The 20,100-nt window shown below is 38.9% G+C and overlaps 1 protein-coding gene across 1 annotated transcript in view; it reads left to right on the plus strand.

Annotated features, from left to right (window-relative positions):
- zda (peptidyl-prolyl cis-trans isomerase zonda) overlaps nt 1–20,100 on the plus strand; it is a 308,048-nt gene that overhangs the window by 287,562 nt on the left and 386 nt on the right. The gene's annotated exons all lie outside the window — the stretch shown is intronic.

The following is a 20,100-nucleotide window of genomic DNA, read 5'->3' on the forward strand; positions in this document are numbered from 1 at the left end:
ATAAGGCAAGACACCTTTTGGCAACTCGTATAGGTAAATATGACTTCTCCATTGCTTCTGCCTTAGTATCACCACCTCTGGGTCTGGCTCCCACTGATGAGACCTAAATAAAGGTCGAAACCAGTCTGGGTAGTGGCCCTTCCCTTAATGCATAGCATTATGCATCTCTGCAAGGAGATGTGCTTTGCATTATGGGAGATACTAAGACAGGGAGTGATGAGAGATTGGTCCACCTTTACCACGAGTTGCCTCAGTCCTGAAGATACTTCAGGTGCAAACTTTATTTGCTTACACTTGGATAAAGGATTAAACTAAATTTATTATAGTCTACTAACCAAGTGGGAAAAACTTCCAACGTTAGTTACTTTCTGCCTCATTTGCTTGTTGTTAGTGCCTGCATGCACATATCATAGTTTTATGTTCCTGTAAAGATGGTGATGGCAATGTAACATTGCCAAAATATAGGAAGTATTGATTAAAGGTTTCTTTTAGTTAATATCTTAGTATATGTTGTAATTTCCTGAAATAATCTAATAGTCAATCTTGCTGTTCGATCAGATATACTATGAAATTCTATTATTATTATTATTCTTTTTTTTTCTTAAATCATGAAACCAACCCCACTGATTTTTCCTTATCCGGCCCCTATAATACAGAATGCCCACATTTTTAATCGAAGAATTTCTTCACCATTACACCTAACTTCACACCATCCAAGAATGTCACATTTTAGTCACTTTAACTCTTCAGTTAGCCATGCTTTGCTGCTCAGAGTCCTATCGTTTTAGTCTAGTATGTAGTCCATGGTCTAGTTTCCAATAGCAGTGTGATTTGGTTCCTGGGGATTCTTAGCACCCTCTGCTGTTACAGGTAGTAACAATCTGGCCTCTGGGGAATGATAGCCTTTTTATTCCTGCCTGATTCATCATACTGTATATAATATATATATATATATATATTATTATTATTATTATTATTATTATTATTATTATTATTTCGGGCGACTCCAGGGAGTCCTTAGACTCATCGAGGGAGGCCCCAAACATCATGTCCACACAACTATACAACATTCTCACAGTATCTATCATACCTTGCCTTAAACTCCCACAACAGACTCTGGCAGCTTATTCCACTCATTTACCACTCTAAAAGTAAGAACCCAGCTCTAACACCATTACTAACCACACTCTTGCCCAGCTTCCATAGGTGTCCCCTAGTTCTCCCACCACCAGTCCTGATCTCAAGAATAACCTCTGAATTAATCCTATAGAATCCCTTTAGCAATTTGAATGTCTCAATCATATCTCCCCTTTTCCACCTATCAACCAGTTTCTGCAACCCACAAATCTTCAACCTGTTCTCATATGGTTCATTCCATAGACCTGCTATCATCTTAGTCACTCGCCTCTGAATCCTCTTCACCTCCTCCCTATCAAGAAGGAACCGAGGTGACCAAATCTGGGCACAGTAGTCAAGATGAGGTCTTATCTAATTATATTAATATATATATATAGTCTGATGTGTATTTATACACTCAATTGGCATTTGACCTACAGAATGGAAGCAAACCCATATGTTGCCGATTTGGATGGGGGAGGGAGCGATAAGTAACTATTAGCCTACTGCTCTCAAGCTAAGTGCTGCCTAAAGTTATGGAGGTAATAAATATTCAACTTCTTTGACACCTAGAGAACTGTCAATTAATTAGAAACCATCAATACAAATTTTGGCAATTAATCTAGATCCACAAGGAATCTCCTGGCCTACCAATCCCACCGCTGGACACATACCATGAATAGGCTTAGAGAAACCTGTGTTGTTGCACTTGAAAACTCCAAGGCATTTAATAGAGTTTGGCATTGATCCTTCTCTGCAAAGGACATTATTATGCCTGACTTTCTCCCTTTAAAACTGGACTGCATTTTTTTTTTCGGTTCATTCACTATGTTACACGTGAATGACCTGAACAATGTTCTCTCTTCAGGTTTTCTTATTATGTAGGTGTTTGTCAGGTTTCTGTATTTCACCCCCCCTTCCTCATGTACATAAATGACCCACTCTCACTGACCTCAAACTATGTTCACAGTTTTATTGATAAAGCTCTCCACTCATCCTTAATCATATGACAAACCTTGTAGTATTTGAACATCTTAAATTTCAAGATCTACAATAAGAGCCTTAAACACTTATCTCACACAATCCTGCAAGAGGAAATACTAATCTAGTCACCTTCAATGCTTCAAAAACAAAATTTTGTGTTATTTAAAATTTTAGATGAAAAAACTTTCATGAAAACTAATTTGACAAAACTTTCTGTATCAAATTTTTAAAAATTATGACACCTTATGTACCATACCTATTCTTAGAAAAATTCATCTTTTTTCTTACAAAAAACACCTTAAGCTCAACTTACCAAGATACCGGGTTTCTCTCATTTTTTCTCATTGCTGGCAGAGGCATTTTGAAACTTCTTAGAAGAGTTTCAGCTGAGGATAGGTGTTTTTTTCATCACACATTTCTGCACTCATTTGCACAGCTGTGTGATTTTGTGTGTGGCCTACCAGGGTGCAATTATGCTGTTGTTGATCCTAGGCATTTACCCTTTACAATAACATCATTTACACATGATCAAGGCAGAAATTTCTTGAAATGAGTTGTTGAAAAGGTGGTTAGAAATGCCACATCAAAAGTCACAGAGTTCTTCAGTATGGCCCATTTTTACTGTTAATGTTTGTCTATGAAGAATGCAAGAATATGTGCTTCCTTTTATACCAAAATGAGCCATGGTTGTGATGAACAATTCACTACTACAAAAGCATGTCCAGATATTTTTGATCAGAGAGTGTATTTTGCATCTATAGTCCCACAAAACATTCAACAGAAAAGAGATACAAGCCTGAGTCACTGGAGAGGACAGCTGACAAAGAGAGGAAAAAAAAAAAAAAACTGGCTCTTGTTAGAGATCTAAACAGCAGAGTTGAAAATTAATATATAACATACAGAAAAATTTAAAGAAAAGAGCAAAGCTAACAGTAATGGTAAGTACCAGCTGGATTTCTTTTGAGGACATTGAATAGCTATTACAAACATCATGCTTTGCAAGGAGATGTGCTTTGCATTGGAAGATACTAAGACAAGGAGTGATGAGAGCTTGGTCCACCTTTACCACGAGTTGCCTCAGTCCTGAAGATACTTCAGGTGCAAACTTTGTTTGCTTCCACTTGGATAAAGGATTAAAGTAAATTTATTATAGTAACTAACGTGTTCCTATTGTCCTAAAAGTGCCCCTCTAGCAGGCTAAATTGGGTTGTCTTGGCTGTTGGGTTGATTTTCTCATGATGCATGCTTCCCAAATTTGGGACAATCTCATGCACCCAAATTTGTTGAAGTTTGGGAAGTTTTTTAATGCCGAAGTAGATTCTGTAAACAATCTTTCTTATTTAAATTTGCTGCAATTTGGTAAAGTGGCTTTCTTCCAGCGTATTCTGTGGTGGGTATCCAAAGCATGGTCTGCAAGTCCAGAGGGGGTGTACTGGTGAAACCAGATGTAGAGTTTGTGTTCAGATAACCTAATATTAGCTATCCTGCCTGTTTTGTCTAATAGGAGAGTTTACAACTGCAAGGGACCTGGCATACTCCAGGTAGGTCTAGAGGAAGTGACTGGTCTTTGATGGAGCAGATAAGGGATGCCAATTTCTTATATGATCTGTAACATGTAGTGAAGTCATTTTTTTAGGATTTTGGTTAAGTTTTCAGAGGTGCCCCAGATATAGGGAATGGTGATAGATTTAGTGTAATCATTGTTATGGGGGGGGGGGGTTTCTGGTTAACTGGTTTTAATATTTTCGATATTTTTTTTGGGGGGGGGGGGCGGTTGTAGCCATTGGCTAAGACCGTGTTGAGGACATGGTTTAGTTCAGTGGTTAGGGCATTGTCATCTGAACAGATTAATTTTGCCCTGTTATATAGTGTTTTTATAACACCTGTTGAGAGGGGTGGTAGTGAGATTGCTGGCGAATGTATCTGCCTGTATGGGTTGGTTTTCTGTAAACAGAGAAAGCCAAGGAACCATCAGGCCGGCATGTAATCAGAGTGTCTAGGAAGGGGAGACTGTTGTTTTGTTTCTTTTTCCAAAGTGAACTGGATTCTGTGGTCGGTTGTTTAAGTGTGTTAAGATGATGTGGAGTGTATCTGAGCCATGTAGCCAAATAACTTAGCCAAACAGTGAGTTTTTGTGGGGTTGAGTAGTTTAAGGCTTTTTCTTCAAAAGTCTCTGCAAAGAAGTTGGCCAGGAGGTGGGGAGAGTGGTGAACCCATGGCTATCCCCTCTATCTGTTTGTAGAATTTTCCTTGCCAAACAAAATAGCCTTAGTTCATTGTGAACTGAAATATGGCTGAGATATCGAGAGGAGATTTGGATGACCTCTAAAGTATCTTTGAGTGGGACATTCGTGAATAGGGAGGAGACATCAAAACTGACCATTATGTCAATGTGTTGGAGTGAGAGGTTTTCTATACTGGTATATGATAGTCCATATATTCAAACTTTCCCAATCCTCTACAAATTTGGGTGCATGAGTCTGCCCCAAATTTGGGAAGCATGCATCATGAGAACATCAGCCCAACAGCCAAGGCAACCCAATTTAGCCCCCTAGGGGGAAAGGGGGGGGGGCACCTTTAGGACTCTAGGAACAACATTAGTTACTTTCTTCTGCATCATTTGCTCGTTGATAGTGCCTGCATGCACATATCATAGTTTTAATGTTCCATGAAGATGGCAATGTAACATTGCCGAAATTTAGGATAGGAAGTATTGATTAAAGTTTTCTTTTAAATTAATATCTTAGTATACATTGTAATTTCCTGAAGTAATCTAATAGTCATGTGTGAGACCAACAGATAAGCCTATCTACTAGAATAGGAAGATTGTTGTCTAAATCTCAAAAAAATGCACTCTCAAGATCAAGTATATGCACCAACAATAAGTCATACTGATAAAGAAATTAAAGACTTTTATCTATAACAAAGAAAAACATTTTAAAATGTCCAGTTTCATCAGTGTAAGGTAAGTTACAGGTGCACTGGATTTGGTATACCCTAGGGTGGATCCATGGAGAAGTTGAATATGATGTTTTTTTTTTAATATTTAGGTGGTTTAAAATTAGCATTAAGGTTGTAATGGTGTTGCATTCTGTTCATTTTATCTGATATCCCTTTAATGTATAGTGATATAGGTTTACTGTAATCTCTATTATTCCCATTTTGGTGTAGTTTTGCAAAGAATTTTATTGATGACATTTTTGTTGTTGCAATTGTTTATAAACATGATGCTAATCATTTAATTAGAGCTTGCTCCATGTTTTCGTGAAGAGTGGTAGTGGTAAGAGTATCTATGTGTATTGGCCAGCATGTGTGGGTTTATAGTAGACAGTGTAGGACAGACTGCCCAAGGAAAGATTGTGAAAAGGAAGTGAATTTTGGTGGTAAAGTGTATGTTTCATTTTGTTTGTTGAATTGGCTGGAAAATGTTAAATGTTTGACAATATGTGGCCAGATAATGATGCTTTTGTTATCTGGCCCAAATGAGAACTGCAAAGATGACTTTGTAGTTTGTAGACCACTTTTGTTTGATTATACTTATGCAGAATAAGAGAAGAAAAGTGTTCAAACCACTTTTAACTTATGGATCTGAGAACTGGGTTAGAAAAAAAACACTTGACCAAAGACTAGAGACCACAGATATGAGAGTCCTGAGAAAGATTAGGGGAATGAAGAGATGTCATCATTGGCAATATCATATTAAAACAGGATATTAGGAAAGAACTTGACATTGTTAGCATCCAGGAATGTGTTAGCAGAGCTAATCTCAGGTGGTATGGTCACTTAAATAGAATGGGAGAGGAAAGATTAGAAACAACTGTTCTCTGTTAGGTTGGCATGAAAAGACCCAGAGGAAGAGGAAGACCAAGATATAGGCGATTGATACAGTAAAAAGTGCCTTAGAAAATATAAGATCTGAGAATGGAGGAAAATTGTAAAATTTGGAAAATTTGGAGGGAAATTGTAGATAGGAAGTTAGTGGTGATGTAAATTTTTCATATAGTGCCATCATATCCTGTACACCCCTTTAGGATACATGTCAGGAATTTGATGATGATGATGAAGTGTCAGAAGAGATATTTCATGCAGGATGTGATAAAAAATGACCCAGAGGATTGGTGCCCTACAGGACTGAAATATAAGATATGTACATGCAACAAATAATTAATTTGAAAGTAATTTTTTATAGGAAATTAGTGATTATAATGTAAACTTAATTATGTATACTATCATGGTATCCTACACTTTTGTGATATGCACTCCATGAGTGCATATCAAAAATGGATAGATGCAATTACAGTTTTAAGGAAAAGGAAATGCAGTTATCAATTTCTGATATGCACTCAAGGGATGCATATCAAAAGTGTATGACACCATGATCTTCTTCTTCTTCTTCTGCAGCTTCTCCCACTTAAGTGGGGTCACTGTTGATGATGAGTCTCCTCCACACCCTCCTGTCTTGGGCTGTCACCACATCCAAGTTCTTCATCCTGAAGTCCTCTTCTACCAGCTCCCTCCATCTCTTCTTTGGCCACCTGTGCTTCCTCCTTCCTTGCACATCCATCTGTATGACCCTTCTTCCCACATATTCGTCCTCCCTCCTCTTCACATGACCAAACCATCTCAACCTTGCCTCCTGTATCTTCGCTCCTAAGTTCGTAACTTTCACTGTTCCCCTCACATAGTCATTTCTGAGATGATCCTTTCTGGTCACACCACACATCCACCTAAGCATTCTCATCTCTTCTACTTCCATCCTGCTGATGCTATTTTAACTCAGGGCCACAGTTTCTATAGCATACGTCATAGCTGGCCTCACTACTGTCCTATAGACTTTGCCTTTTAGATTGATCGGAACCCTCTTATCGCATAACACTCCAGCCATCTCCCTCCAGTTCCTCCAACCCGCTTGTATCCTACATCCCACTTCCTTCTCAGCTCCTCCATCTTCTTCCACTGTTGAACCTAAGTATCTAAAGTCCCTCACCTTCCTGATGACATTTCTTTCCAGCTCCAGATCTGTCTCCTGTCCACCGCCCACTGTGCAACACATATACTCTGTCTTACTTCTGCTCAGTCTCATACCGCTCTCTTCCAGTACTTTTCTCCATCTTTCCAGTTTAGTTCCCGCTTCTTCTCTTGAATCTGCACACAGCAAGATGTCATCTGCATACAACATTGTCCAAGGTGCATCTTCTCTCACCTCCTCTGTCACCACCTCCATCACAATATTAAACAGAAATGGACTTAATGCTGACCCTTGATGCCAGCTAACTGTTACTTGAAAACTTTCTGTCTGTCCCAGACAGGTCCAAACACTTGTCTTCACATTTTTGTACATCTCCCGCACCAACCTGACATATTTCTCCAGAACCTTCTTCTCCCTTAGACACCTCCAGACTTCTTGCCTTGGCACTCTATCGTATGCTTTCTCCAGATGATTAAATGTCAGATGTAGCTCCCGTTGTTTCTCTCGAAACTTTTCCATCATCTGCTGTAACCCAAAGATAGCATCTGTTGCTGATCTACCAGGCATGAAACCAAATTGTTCCTTTGCAATCTCCACCTCCTTCCTCAAGCTTCTATCAAGAACCCTTTCTAGAATTTTCATTGTGTGGGACATCAACTTTATTCATCTGTAATTTTTACAGTCTTGTGCATCCCCTTTACCCTTGTAGATGGGGACAAGAGTACCATTCCTTGGGTATATTTTCCTGTTGACAAACTTTCATGAACAGGTCCCACAGCAGGTCAATTCCCTCTTCCCCCAGTGCCTTCCATGCCTCCACTGGAATTCTGTCGGGGCCCACCGATTTTCCATTCCTCATCCTCTTCATGGCCTCCGTCACTTCCACTCTACTGATGTTCTGCACCATCCCCTCAGAAGGCTGTCCATCTTCTCTGTGAATCCTAGCATTTTCCTCATTCAAAAGTCCCTCAAAGTATATCTTCCATCTGTTTCTTATGTCCACATCCCTCCATAATACTCTTCCTTCAGCATCTTTGATCTGCCTCACATGTAGAAATAAAACAGCTAAGATGTCCTTAGCTGCTTTATTTCTACATTTCGCTAGTTGGTAAATTTTTCTCTGTCCTTCCTTTGTTTCTAATTGATCATACAGATCTTGATATGCCATGGCTTTCGCCTGTGTCACAACTCTCTTAGCTTCTTGCTTTCTCTCTGTACACCTGTCTGTCCTCTTCCACTCTTGACTCATCACACTTCTGCTTTGCCTTCCTCTTAGCTGTCACTGCCACTTGTACATTATTATTCCACCACCAACCCTCCTTCTGCTCTCTAATCTTTCCAGATGTCTCACCAAGCACCTCGATTGCACACACAGCTCAGGATTGCTTTTGAATTATGTTTCCACCAATCTTGTACACTTTCCAGTCCATCCGAAATCCTCTCTAACACCCTCTCCCTAAAACGATTCCTCACACTCTCTTCTTTTAAACGAAACCACTTAATTGTCTTCATCCCATGGCTTCCAGAGGTTCTTATCTTCGATCTTATTTTAAATTCTGTGCACAGCAGTCAGTGTTGCTGTGCCACTTGATCTGTTGGAATTACTTTACAATTTGTCACAACCTTAAGATGTTTTCTTCTAGTCAAAATGTAGTCAATTTGTGAACTGTTGTTACCACTCCTAAATGTTATCAAATGTTCTTCCCTCTTGTAGAAAAACGAGTTCACAATTGCCAGATCAAACGCTACTGCAAAGTCCACAACCCTCTCTCCTTCCTGGTTCATCATTCCCACTCCGTGGCAACCATGCACCTTTTCACAGTCTCTATTCTGTCTCCCTATGTGTCCGTTCAAGTCTCCTCCGACAATCAACATCTTGTTTTCTTCCAATTCCCTCATTTCTTCATCTAACACATTCCAGAACTCATCTTTCTCCTCTGTGGTACAGCCAACTTGCAGGGCATATGCACATAATACGACCACCCGCTCTTCTCCAAGACCCAATTTCATTCGCATGATCCTGTCGTGCCTTCTACCCACTTCCAGTACTCTGCCCTACGTTCTGCCACACACCACAATTCCTACACCATTTCTTCCCTCGTTATTCACTCCAGGGTAGAACAATTTATATCCATCTCCCAGTTCCTTTGCCTTTCCCCCCTTCCACCTTGTCTCCTGCATACATAAAATGTCCAACTTCCTCTTCCTCATCTTGTCTGCCACCTCTCTTCCCCTTCCAGTCATGCTTCCAACATTCATTGTTCCCACTAGCAACATCCTCTCCACCTGCTGGGCTTGATGCGGTAGCCCTTGTCCACTTCTCGCAGCTGTAGTGCGATGTGGCTGCGTTTCACTTAAGGGGAACACCCTAGCCCTTATGTCATTTTCTCTTTGACTCATGTCATAGCTAGAGCTGGCAGTGAAGAAAAGACTGGATGCCCTTCCTAACATCAAACCTTGCCATTTATACGGGCTTGGGACTGGCACCTATTGAGGCTAGCTTGCCTCCTTCGGTGGCTGCATAAGACGAAATGACTTAGCAAGATAGGAAAGATTCACCCCTAGCCCTTGAATACTCTAATAGCATCAGGGGGGAAGGAGCAAGGAGAGGAGAAAGAAGCAAAGAAAGAAGGGGCGAGAGCAGTCTACAGAATAATATAACAGATGTATATTACATGAAGTAAGGCATGGTCCAGCATCTGGTACCTCGGGTTTGCCATGCCCGTACTCACTAAAGTGAGACCTTGAGGTAAGTATGACACCATGATAGTATACCTAATTAAATTTACATTATCACCACTAGATTCTTATCACCATCTAATGGTTATTTAGCTGGTTTCACACAATGACTGGCAGAGGTTTTTCATTCTAGAGAACTCAGATGTTTCATCCCACAAACATAATTATTGTTATTATTGGCCTCCCTGTGCTTAAATTCACATAAACTAACAATGTTTCTTTAATGCAAATGTACATTTCTGTGGTTAGTTTTTGGTATTGAGACCACATTATGATGTGGTCTCAATACTGAAAACTAACCACAGAATGTTTCTTCAAATCCATGGAATTGGCTAGCAAATACCAACTACTACTAATTCTTTTCTGATCACTTGACATTCTCTCTCTTCCCCCTTTTGGTATGTGCTGTTTCCAGCAAATGAAGTTGCCAATATTGGCAAGTAATTCTGCTGCAAAAGGATCCAACTGTCTCCCATCACCATTTTCCACATGCATTGTGAGTGATACTCTTTCAGGGCATGCCAAACATTTTGTAGAGATTTAGAATCCCTTTCACTGAAAGGGTATAGTAGTAAAGTAATTCTGCAGGCTACCCACCATGTAGGGACTTGTTGTGATAGTAAATACATCTGGAAACTTCTTAATCAGCACAGCATTATTCCTACTGCCACTTATGCTTCCAGACTATGTCTGACGGAAGAATCTGCATGGATGTTACGCATCTGTCTTTTCCCTAAATGTTCTTACTCTTTATTTAATTACTCTGACATCATCTCATACAGAGGTGGCAGGGTTTTCCCTTTCAAAAGCTCAGTCTTTTCATCCCAGCAAAACAGACAAATTGGCCATAAGAACAAGAAATTTATAGACATAATACTCTGACCTCATAGCCTTAGTTGCTTCAGTCATAAATTCAAAACCACTAATCCATCTAACAACAACTTGAAAAAGAAAAGCAAGTTTAATTTCACAGCAGTTGGGAAAAAAATCTTACCAAAAAATATAAAATCCAGTGGGAGGGGAGAATCTTGTTTTTACCAACTTTCTAACAGCTGCTACAGCATTAGCTCATCTGAATGTTTTTTGTTACCCATATGAGGTAACAACCAATAACACAAAAACGATATGTGTGTGTGTGTGTGTGTATGTTTGAAAGTATGCCAGGAAGTGTTGAAGCTACTTGTTTGTGTTTTTGCATAGTATCAATTTTTTATAAGGAAGTTATCGATGCTTTATTGCCAGTATGAGGTTGGGAAGAATTGGGATATATAGTGTTGGATGAAATTTTAAAGAGAGGGTATTAGAAAGGATTTTAGATGGAATATAAGTGTACAAGATTGATGGAGATATAATTCAAAAGCAATTCTGAACTGGACAATCAAGGTGCTTGGTGAAACGTCTGGAAAGATTAGAGAGCAGAAGGAGTGTTGCTGCTGGAGTAATAATGTACAAGAAGCAGTGATGACTAAGAGGAAGGAAAAGCAGAGGTGGAACTAGTCAAGAGTGGAAGAGGACTGAGAGAGAAAGCGAGAAGCCATAAGAATTGTTGCACAGGCGAAGGCCATGGCATATCAAGATCTTTATGATCAATTAGAAACAAAGGAAGAACATAGAAAAATTTATCAATTGGCAAAATATAGAAATAAGGCATCAAAAGACATCTTACATGTGAGGCAGACCAAAGACTGGAGGAAGAGTATTAAGGAGAGATATACATATAAGAAACAGATGGAGAATATACTTTGAAGAGCTTTTGTATGAGGAAAATGCGAGGCCTCACAGAGAAGATGGGCAGCCTTATGAGGGGATTGTTCATGACATCAGTAGATTGGAAGTGAAGGAGGCCATAAAGAGGATGAAGAATGGAAAATCAGTGGGCCCTGACAGGATCCCAGTGGAGGCATGGAAGGCACTGGGGAAAGAGAGAATTTACCTGCTGTAGGACCTGTTCATAAATAATAAATTTAGTTTAATCCTGTTTAGAAAATTTAATTTAAGACCTGTTCATAAAAGTTTGCCAACAGGAAAATATACCAGAGGAGTGGAGGAAAAGTAAAGGGGATGCACAAGACTGTAAGAATTACAGAGGAATAAAGTTTATGTCCCACATAATGAAAATTCTAGAAAGGGTTCTTGATGGAAGACTGAGGAAGAATGTAGAGATTGCAAAGGAGCAATTTGGCTTCATGACTGGTCAGTCGACAACAGATGCTATTTTTGTGTTATGGCAGATGATGGAAAAGTTTCGAAAGAAACAACGGGGGCTACATCTGGTGTTTATTGATCTGGAGCTGGAAGGAAATTTCATCAGGTAGGTTAGGGACTTTAGATACTTAGCTTCAACAATGAAAGAGGATGGAGAGGCTGAGAAAGAAGTGAGATGCAGGATACAAGCTGGATGGAGGAACTGGAGAGAGAGAGAGAGAGAGATGGCTGAAGTGCTATGCGATAAGAGGGTGCTGATCAATCTAAAAGGCAAAATCTACAGGACAGTAGTGATACCAACTATGACATATGCTATGGAAACTGTGGCCCTGAGGAAAAATAACATCAGTAGGATGGAAGTAGCAGAGATGAGAATGCTTAGGTGGATGCATAAGGTAACCAGAAAGGATCGTCTGAGAAATGACTATGTAAAGGGAATAGTGAAAGTTACAAAATTAGAAGTGAAGATACAGGAGGCAAGGTTGAGATCGTTTGGTCATGTGATGAGGAGGGAGGACCAGTATGTGGGAAGAAAGGTAATGCAGGGGAGAAGGAAGCACGGGTGGCCATAGAAGAGATGGAGGGAGCTGGAGGAGGAGGACTTGAAGATGAAGAACTTGGATGTGGTTACAGCCCAAGACAGGAGGATGTGGAGGACACTCACTAAAATCAGCAATCCTACTTAAGTGGGACAAGCTGCAGAAGAAGTGTTTGATGTAATTTTGTGCCAGGAAGGACTAGGCATGTAAGACAGCTGAAGAAGAAAAATCTGGTTGTGTCTGAAGAATTGGCATAACAAAAGTAAGGGGGAAATGAAGTAATATTGTCCTTATAGTAAAAAACAAGAATGTGTTCACTAGGCTCTCCTCACTACTGGAAAATGACAAGGAAATTGGGGGTTTAAGACAATGGCTGTGGAAAGTTTTTAAGTCCAGATCATTTTGAGCACAAAGGTTTGTCAAATGAACAAGAGAAATTGAGGTTTACTATCATCAGAAAAGCTGTGGATAGAATTTGAGACTTGTGAGATAAGTTCATTAATACATGCAGACTGATTGGCCAAGTGGTTAGTGTACCCACTCTCCAACCAACAGGCTGCAGGTTTGAATTCTGCTGTAGATGGATGTTTGTGATTGCCTTTAGGTGGGAGATGAATGTTGTTGCATGGTGCAAGACCATTGCCCTTCTTACTGAAGGTCTGAAGTGACTTGAAAAAGTTCCATGTTTGGTCTCTAGGGCAGGGTTTCCTGACTGTGTAAAAAAAATAAATTTAAAATACCAAAAAATATATAAAATTGATAAATTATTGAAAAAAAAAATAAAAATCCTTAGCCCATCTATGCATGGTACAAAATGTACTATAGGTTTGCAAATTACCTTTCATTGGTAGGAGCAGTGCTTTTTTTCTGGTGATATGCAGTACTGGCACCTTTTTTTTCTTTTAAAAATTTGCAATTTATTGACAGCAAAATGTATTATAAATATTCTGGTAGGTGGTACTGTGTTCACAAATTGAATTTTCAGTTTTGATTACTCATAAGTTGGTATCCTGCTTTCTTGTTTCATAGGTTGGTACGTAACCAGAAACAGGAAGTTTTGTTCACTTCCGATTGCCTCCAATATCAGTGTATTAATTCTATATTAACTCTGCAACAGGCATGTGTTCACGTGAGTTTTGAATTAACCTAAGTTAAATCAGTGCAATCATTGTTCAAAATGAGTAAAATAAGTACTTACTTTATGCCAATGAGAAAAAAAGTAAGGCTCAAGAAACAGAAATTGTTGAATCTACTTGTGATCCTGTAAAACAGAAAACTAGCACCAAAAATACACTTGGTGAAGAGGATCACGAAACCAAGACGAAATCCATGTGGTCAAAAGGAAGCAGCTTCTGATAATGATTGGCCCGAATGTTTGACATTTTTGCAGAAAAATGACTTCTGCGAGAGAAACGAGTTGCTGTATGTCAAGAATAAAATGTTGGGCTGCAAAGCGTGTTGTGATGTCGGAAATCTTGTCGTTGATAAACACATGGGAACGAAAATTTCAGCGGAGTGGTCAAATGGTAAAATCAGTCATTTTGGAGAATCTCGCAAACAACAGTTAATGCCATTAAGAAAAAAGATTTATGATCATAAGGAGAGTGCAGCACACAAAGCGAGACAATGGTATATCGGAGGATATGTTAAAAGTGTGGAAGTTGCTGTAATAATATCTTCATGGTGAGTACCGGCACCTTTTTTTCCAGGAAAAAAGCACTGGGTAGGAGTAACATATATATATATATATATATATATATATATATATATATATATATATATATATATATATATCACTTGAGAAAAGGATTAAAACCAAGCATAGAAAATTTCTTGGTATCTTTAACGTATAGCTTACTAAATAACTTAAGGAAATTTCAACGTACAATAGAATATACATTAAATTAAACTTTAACATATTTTCAATATTTGGACAATGTCACGTTGCCATCTTCAAAGGAACTTACAGTAAACACACGTGCACGCAGGCACTAAACACAGTAAATGAGAATGAAACAAGGAAGCTATGGTTTCCTAAAAGTCTTGATGGTGCCCCCTAGCAGGCTATGTAGATATACTTGGCCGTTGGGCTGAAGGTCTCCTGATGTAAGCCTCCCAAATTTGGAGCAGTCTCATGCAACTAAATTTGTCGAGGTTTAGCATGTTTCTTAGGGTCGAGGCCGATTCCATGAATAGTCTTTCAAATTTGAACTTGCTATGGTGTATTATTGTGGCTTTCTTCCACCGTATTCTGTAGCGTGTATCCAGAGCATGGTCTGCAAGACCAGAGTGGTTGTACTGGTGAAACTGGATGTAATCCTTGTGTTCTGAAATTCTGATATTCGCTGTCCTCCTGTTTGGCCAAAGTAGGACAACTTACAGCTGCAAGGGACCTGGTATACACCAGGTAGGTCTAGGGGAGTGTTTGGTCTTTAGTGGAGTGGATAAGGGATGTTAATTTTCTATAAGGTCTGTAACAAGAGGTCAAGTCATGTTTTTTTAAATGAAACCTCTTGCCTGTAACCTCTTGTTACAGACCTTATAGAAAATTAGCACTCCACTCCTTATCCACCTACTGAAATGGCATGCCTGCCATTTCAGTAGGAAAAAAAAAAGTTTTCTGTGTTTGATCATTCTGAGTTAGGTTTAGATTGTTGATGTTTTTAATTACAGTTATTGCAAACTTAGTATGCTGAATTCTTACTAGTTTTATTGTACTCAGTTTTATTTATTTAATAATTTTGAGTTGCTTTGGCACACTTGTTGGTGAGAACACATTAATTGACCATGAAAATTATTATTATTATTAATGCTACTACGTGACACCTCCAAGGAATCCAAAGACTCATCAAGGGAGGGTACCTTTTCTACAACTCTGTCTCCACCAACTACAGCGAACCGCAACTACCACTAGTATTTTCACAGATAATCGCAAACATCCATGCCCACAGTCTTTTGGCTGGAGAGATAGAAGATATGCTAACCACTCGGCCAGCCCTTACAAATGAGTAGAAATCACAGAAGTCATTCTGTTTGATACTGTTACAATGCCATAAGACAAGAGATTGAGAAATGGCTGAGTGAAAGACATGATTTGAGAGTAAAAATGTAAAAAATCATTCTGAAGATATTATTAGGATGAGGAGGATTAATGCTGTTAGTAGCAATCTAATGCAAATTATTCATCTATCCACCAGAATACGTTGGTATTTTTTTCTGACTTCCTCAGTGAAATTAGAAGGGGTGGGAGAAGAGCCAGTTCAAGTTGTGAACATTAAAGTCTTTAAACAAGATGCATTCACTGTCTGAGTGTTTGAACTATGGAAAGTGAAGCTCCATAGATAAATAATCAGAGACGTCAGGATAGTTATCAGAATTTGGTGGATGATAAAGACAGCAAATGAATCCAACAAATTGGTAACAAGGAAATGTTTAGTAGATTACAGGTGATTGTAGGACTATTGGAAGCACAAGCACTATTTTTCTGATGGAAAAAGACATGTAGAGTATAATTTGGATAATTTTGAAGATCTGTGAGAAATAACAGGCCCAGTTGGAATGCCTCTAAGTGCACTATTGTTTGTGGTAATGCCATGTATGTTAATAAAATAAATATTCAAGGATATTTTTAATGATCTTTAGCTGCAATGTCATATTTTGTTTTGATAGAAAAGAGTGTTAAAATCTTTCTTCAAATCCAGTTTCTGATAGGAGGAACTTCGTTTTGCTGTTTTTTGGCTGAGTAAGTTAGCTAATTTTAGATTTAGACATCAAAAGTTTTTTTTTTTCCTTACCAGTTAAGTTTATACTCCTATAAAAGAGATAGTTGATGTAATATGTGATGAACCCAACTGAGAATAGGACAAACTGCATTATTGTGTTAAGTTCTAGTTTATTTTTTTATGTTGAGCCCATACACGAGAGGTTGGTTGATGAACTTATATTACATTGGTACTGTATATGGGTATTGCTTGGGAAGGAGGAACTTCTTTATATTTGATTTAAAAGACTGTATATCGTATTTCTTGGGAAACACAACAGGGGCAAGACTGTTCTGCAATACAGCAGTTGCAGGGATGAAGGAAGAGGAAAAGAAACTTGTTCTGTTTGTTCAAGGTGGTCTGGGAAGGGACGTTGAACAGCAGCTGCATGTGTTCCAATGAACTTAATACTAAGCGGGGTAATTATTGATGCTATTTCAGATGACCATTTCCCATGGAAATATTTGTAGAATATACATATAGCAGAAACCTATCATCTGTGTGAAAGTGGGGAGAGTGAGTTGGTAAGAGATGGTCATTAATAAGTCTAATTGCTCTCCTTAGTATTGAGTGAAGTATTTTGAGGGAGCTTTTAGGGGCCCCCACCCCAGATGTGAGAGCAGTATTCAATTGCTGGGCAGATTTGTCTTTTGTATAAGGTTAACAGTTATTGAGGGGTGAAGCAACATCTTGAGCATAAGAGAAATCCTAGTTTTTTTGAAGCTGAGGATGCAACGGTTGTAATGTGTTTATGCCAGGAGAGGCTTGATGTCAGGGTAATTCCTAGAAGAGAAATCTCAGTTTGTCTGGAAATTTGAGTATTGTCAAAAATAATACTGGGAAAAAAATGGTTCTTTTTTTATGAGAAATAAGATAGGACTGGATTTTATTAGCATTGAAATTGATGAGGTTATCTTGAACCCCATTGGAGGATGGCTTGGAGATCAGAATTGAGGGCAGTAGTGGTTAATGTTCTGTAGGTTGAGGTGAGTTATGTACTGTAGACTAAGATTTATCAAATGAAAGGGAACAGTGCAATGTGCTGTCATCTGCAAAACTGGATTGGGTCAGACATCAGCTGAAGTAAGTCATTGATATATAGCAGAAAGAGAGTTGGTGAGAGGAAAGAACCTTGTGGAATCCTGGCATTAGTTGAATGGTGAGAGGATAAAGAACCATTCACCATTACGTACAGTGTGTGTGCACCCAGACAAAAAGCTGGCAATCCAATTACATAAGACCTGAGACAGACCAAACAATGATAGTTTTCTTAGTATGCCTTTGTGTCAGACCTGGTTACAAGCTTTGGAGATATCAAGTGCAACCACTTGAGATTTGCCAAACTTCTCCATGGCATTTGTCCAGAGATGGGTGACATGTGAACAGATCTACTATTGATCGGCAGTGATGGAATTCATACTGGCAGTCGTTTGTTACGTGGGTACCTTCAAAGTAGTGTAGGAGTTGGGAATTGATGATTTTTTCCCATTACTTTAGACAGGACTGAGATGTGTGAAATAGAGGTAGTTGGGCGGCAGTGATTTGTTGTCCTTCTTGGAAATGGATTGAATATTGGCCAATTTCCAGGTTGTGGGTTAGATACTAGTGGAGTAACAGAGTATATACAGGCAGCATAGAGTGGGAGTCAGTTCTGGTGCACAAACTTTCAGGACAATTGGAGGAATGCCAACTGGGTATGATAGAGGTGGGAATAGTGCTAGGCAGAAGTTACAGCCAGTTGCATTTGTGAGAGACCAAAGGCTCAGCTGCGGTTTGGACAGGCTGCTAGTTTCCTGCATTTTGCTCTTTCGAACCCTGTTTTGAAAGTATTGATAATTTTTTTTAGCATCTATTTTTGGCTTCATTATAAGCTCTAAAGGAGAGTTCTTGATTTGAGCCAGTAATGATATGTTTGGTTTTTCATTTGTACAGCTTTGGCACATCTTTTGGAGAACCAGGGTTTAGTTTGGGAATGGCAGTTCAGAGTAGTGTGGGGAATGTACCTTTCCATGCTGACGAGGATTACTTTTGTGATTTGCATGTAAGCTAATTTCACCTACTTGAATCAATAGGTATTGAAAAGATTAAAAGAATGAAAAAAATTGTTGCTTATTCTCATTTCTAAATAGTTTTGCTTAATGCATAGTGTATTAAAATTATTATAATCACCCGAATTTGAATGCAAAGATAAAAATATACATGCTACTTGGAAAGAAAACAGTGGACATCCCCATATGCATGAGGTTCTGCTGTTTCTGGATGAAATGGCTGCAAGAAGGGAACTGATGTTTGAAAGAGGTGTTGTGATAGAATGCCATTTTACAGGCATGTCATTCTAAAATACTTATCTCTTTGGCAAATTATTGACAAATTGGGCCAACAATTAGTGTGATACCATATTGAGATGAAGTGCATGGAGTCAACTACAAGTGGTACCTGCAGTGGATAACCCACCACCGAACATGACTGTAGGAGTGTGCTACAAAGGATAATATATGTAAAAAAAAAAAAAAAAAAAACGCCATTTGTCAATGAACACATCGAATGTGGTGTTCCAGGCATCAGCTGGAACTCTAATTGAATAAACACATTCAGAACCAAGTGTAAGCAAACAAAGTTTGTGCCTGAAGTATTTTCAGGACTGGGGAAACTCATATCTTGAAGCTAATGACTTCACATCACTTGCCTTAGTATCCTTTTTGGCTACTCGTATATGAAAATATGACTTCTGCATTACTTCAACCTTGGTATTACCTCTGAGTCTGGCTCCCACTGATGAGACCTCGATAAAGGTCTCATTAGTGGGAGTGACCCTTCCCATAATACATAGCATTATACATGTCCACAAGGATATGTGCTTTGCATTATGGGATACTAAGGCAAGTGATTTTAAGTCATTAACTTCAGTATACGAGTTGTCCCAGTCCTGAAAATACTTCAGGTGCAAACTTTGTGTGCTTACACTTGGATAAAGGATTAAACCAAGTATATAATTTCTTGGTATCTTTAATTTACATTCAGAACCAAGAATCACAATATGAATTTCCGTGTGCAAGCTCCCACATTACCCACACCACACCAACATCCAGCGTTGTTTTCAGTGGTGCAAATAATGTGTTCATTGGACTTGGAAGCTTGTAAAGATGTGTTATGGTGTGACACTGCAACCTCTACTGATCAGATGGATGGGTGTGGCAAATGCCTGGTGAACGTCTCCTACTCGAGTGCATAATCCCAGCTATGAAATTTGGTAGTTGCAGTGTGATGGTATTAGTCTTCTTTTTTTTGTTTTAGCCTTAGACTTCTGTTTTTAGTGCCACGAACATTGAACTCCAAGAGGTACTGAACATTCTGGACAGGTCAATGCTTTCTACTTTGTAGTAGTTCTATGGAACTGACCATTGTCTCTTTCAGCAAGACAGTTGACAATGTCATAAAGGTCACTATACTTTACTGGTTTCCACAGAGCCCTGATGTAAACTGTTGAACATCTGTGGGATAAACTGGAGCTTTGGGTGAGGTCTGCCCTGCAATATTTAAGGACCTCATTGAATGCTTACAGGAAGAATGGTTCAAAATTCCTAATGATCGCTATTGTAGGCTTGTGAAAAAATGCTCTGTAGGATTGCTGCTGTCATCACAGTGAAAGGAGGTCCTACATTTTATTTTAAGGTGGGCATGTTTGTTCCTCGCACTGTGGTGTTTATTGACTTTTTCCAAGTAGTGTATGTACACATGCACACACACACATATATACATTTTATATTTATATATATATATATAATGC

Source organism: Typopeltis vanoorti, chromosome 13 (genome assembly GCF_054136105.1).
Source record: "Typopeltis vanoorti isolate ZY-2024b chromosome 13, IOZ_Tvanoo_1.0, whole genome shotgun sequence".
NCBI classification, from domain to species: domain Eukaryota; kingdom Metazoa; phylum Arthropoda; class Arachnida; order Uropygi; family Thelyphonidae; genus Typopeltis; species Typopeltis vanoorti.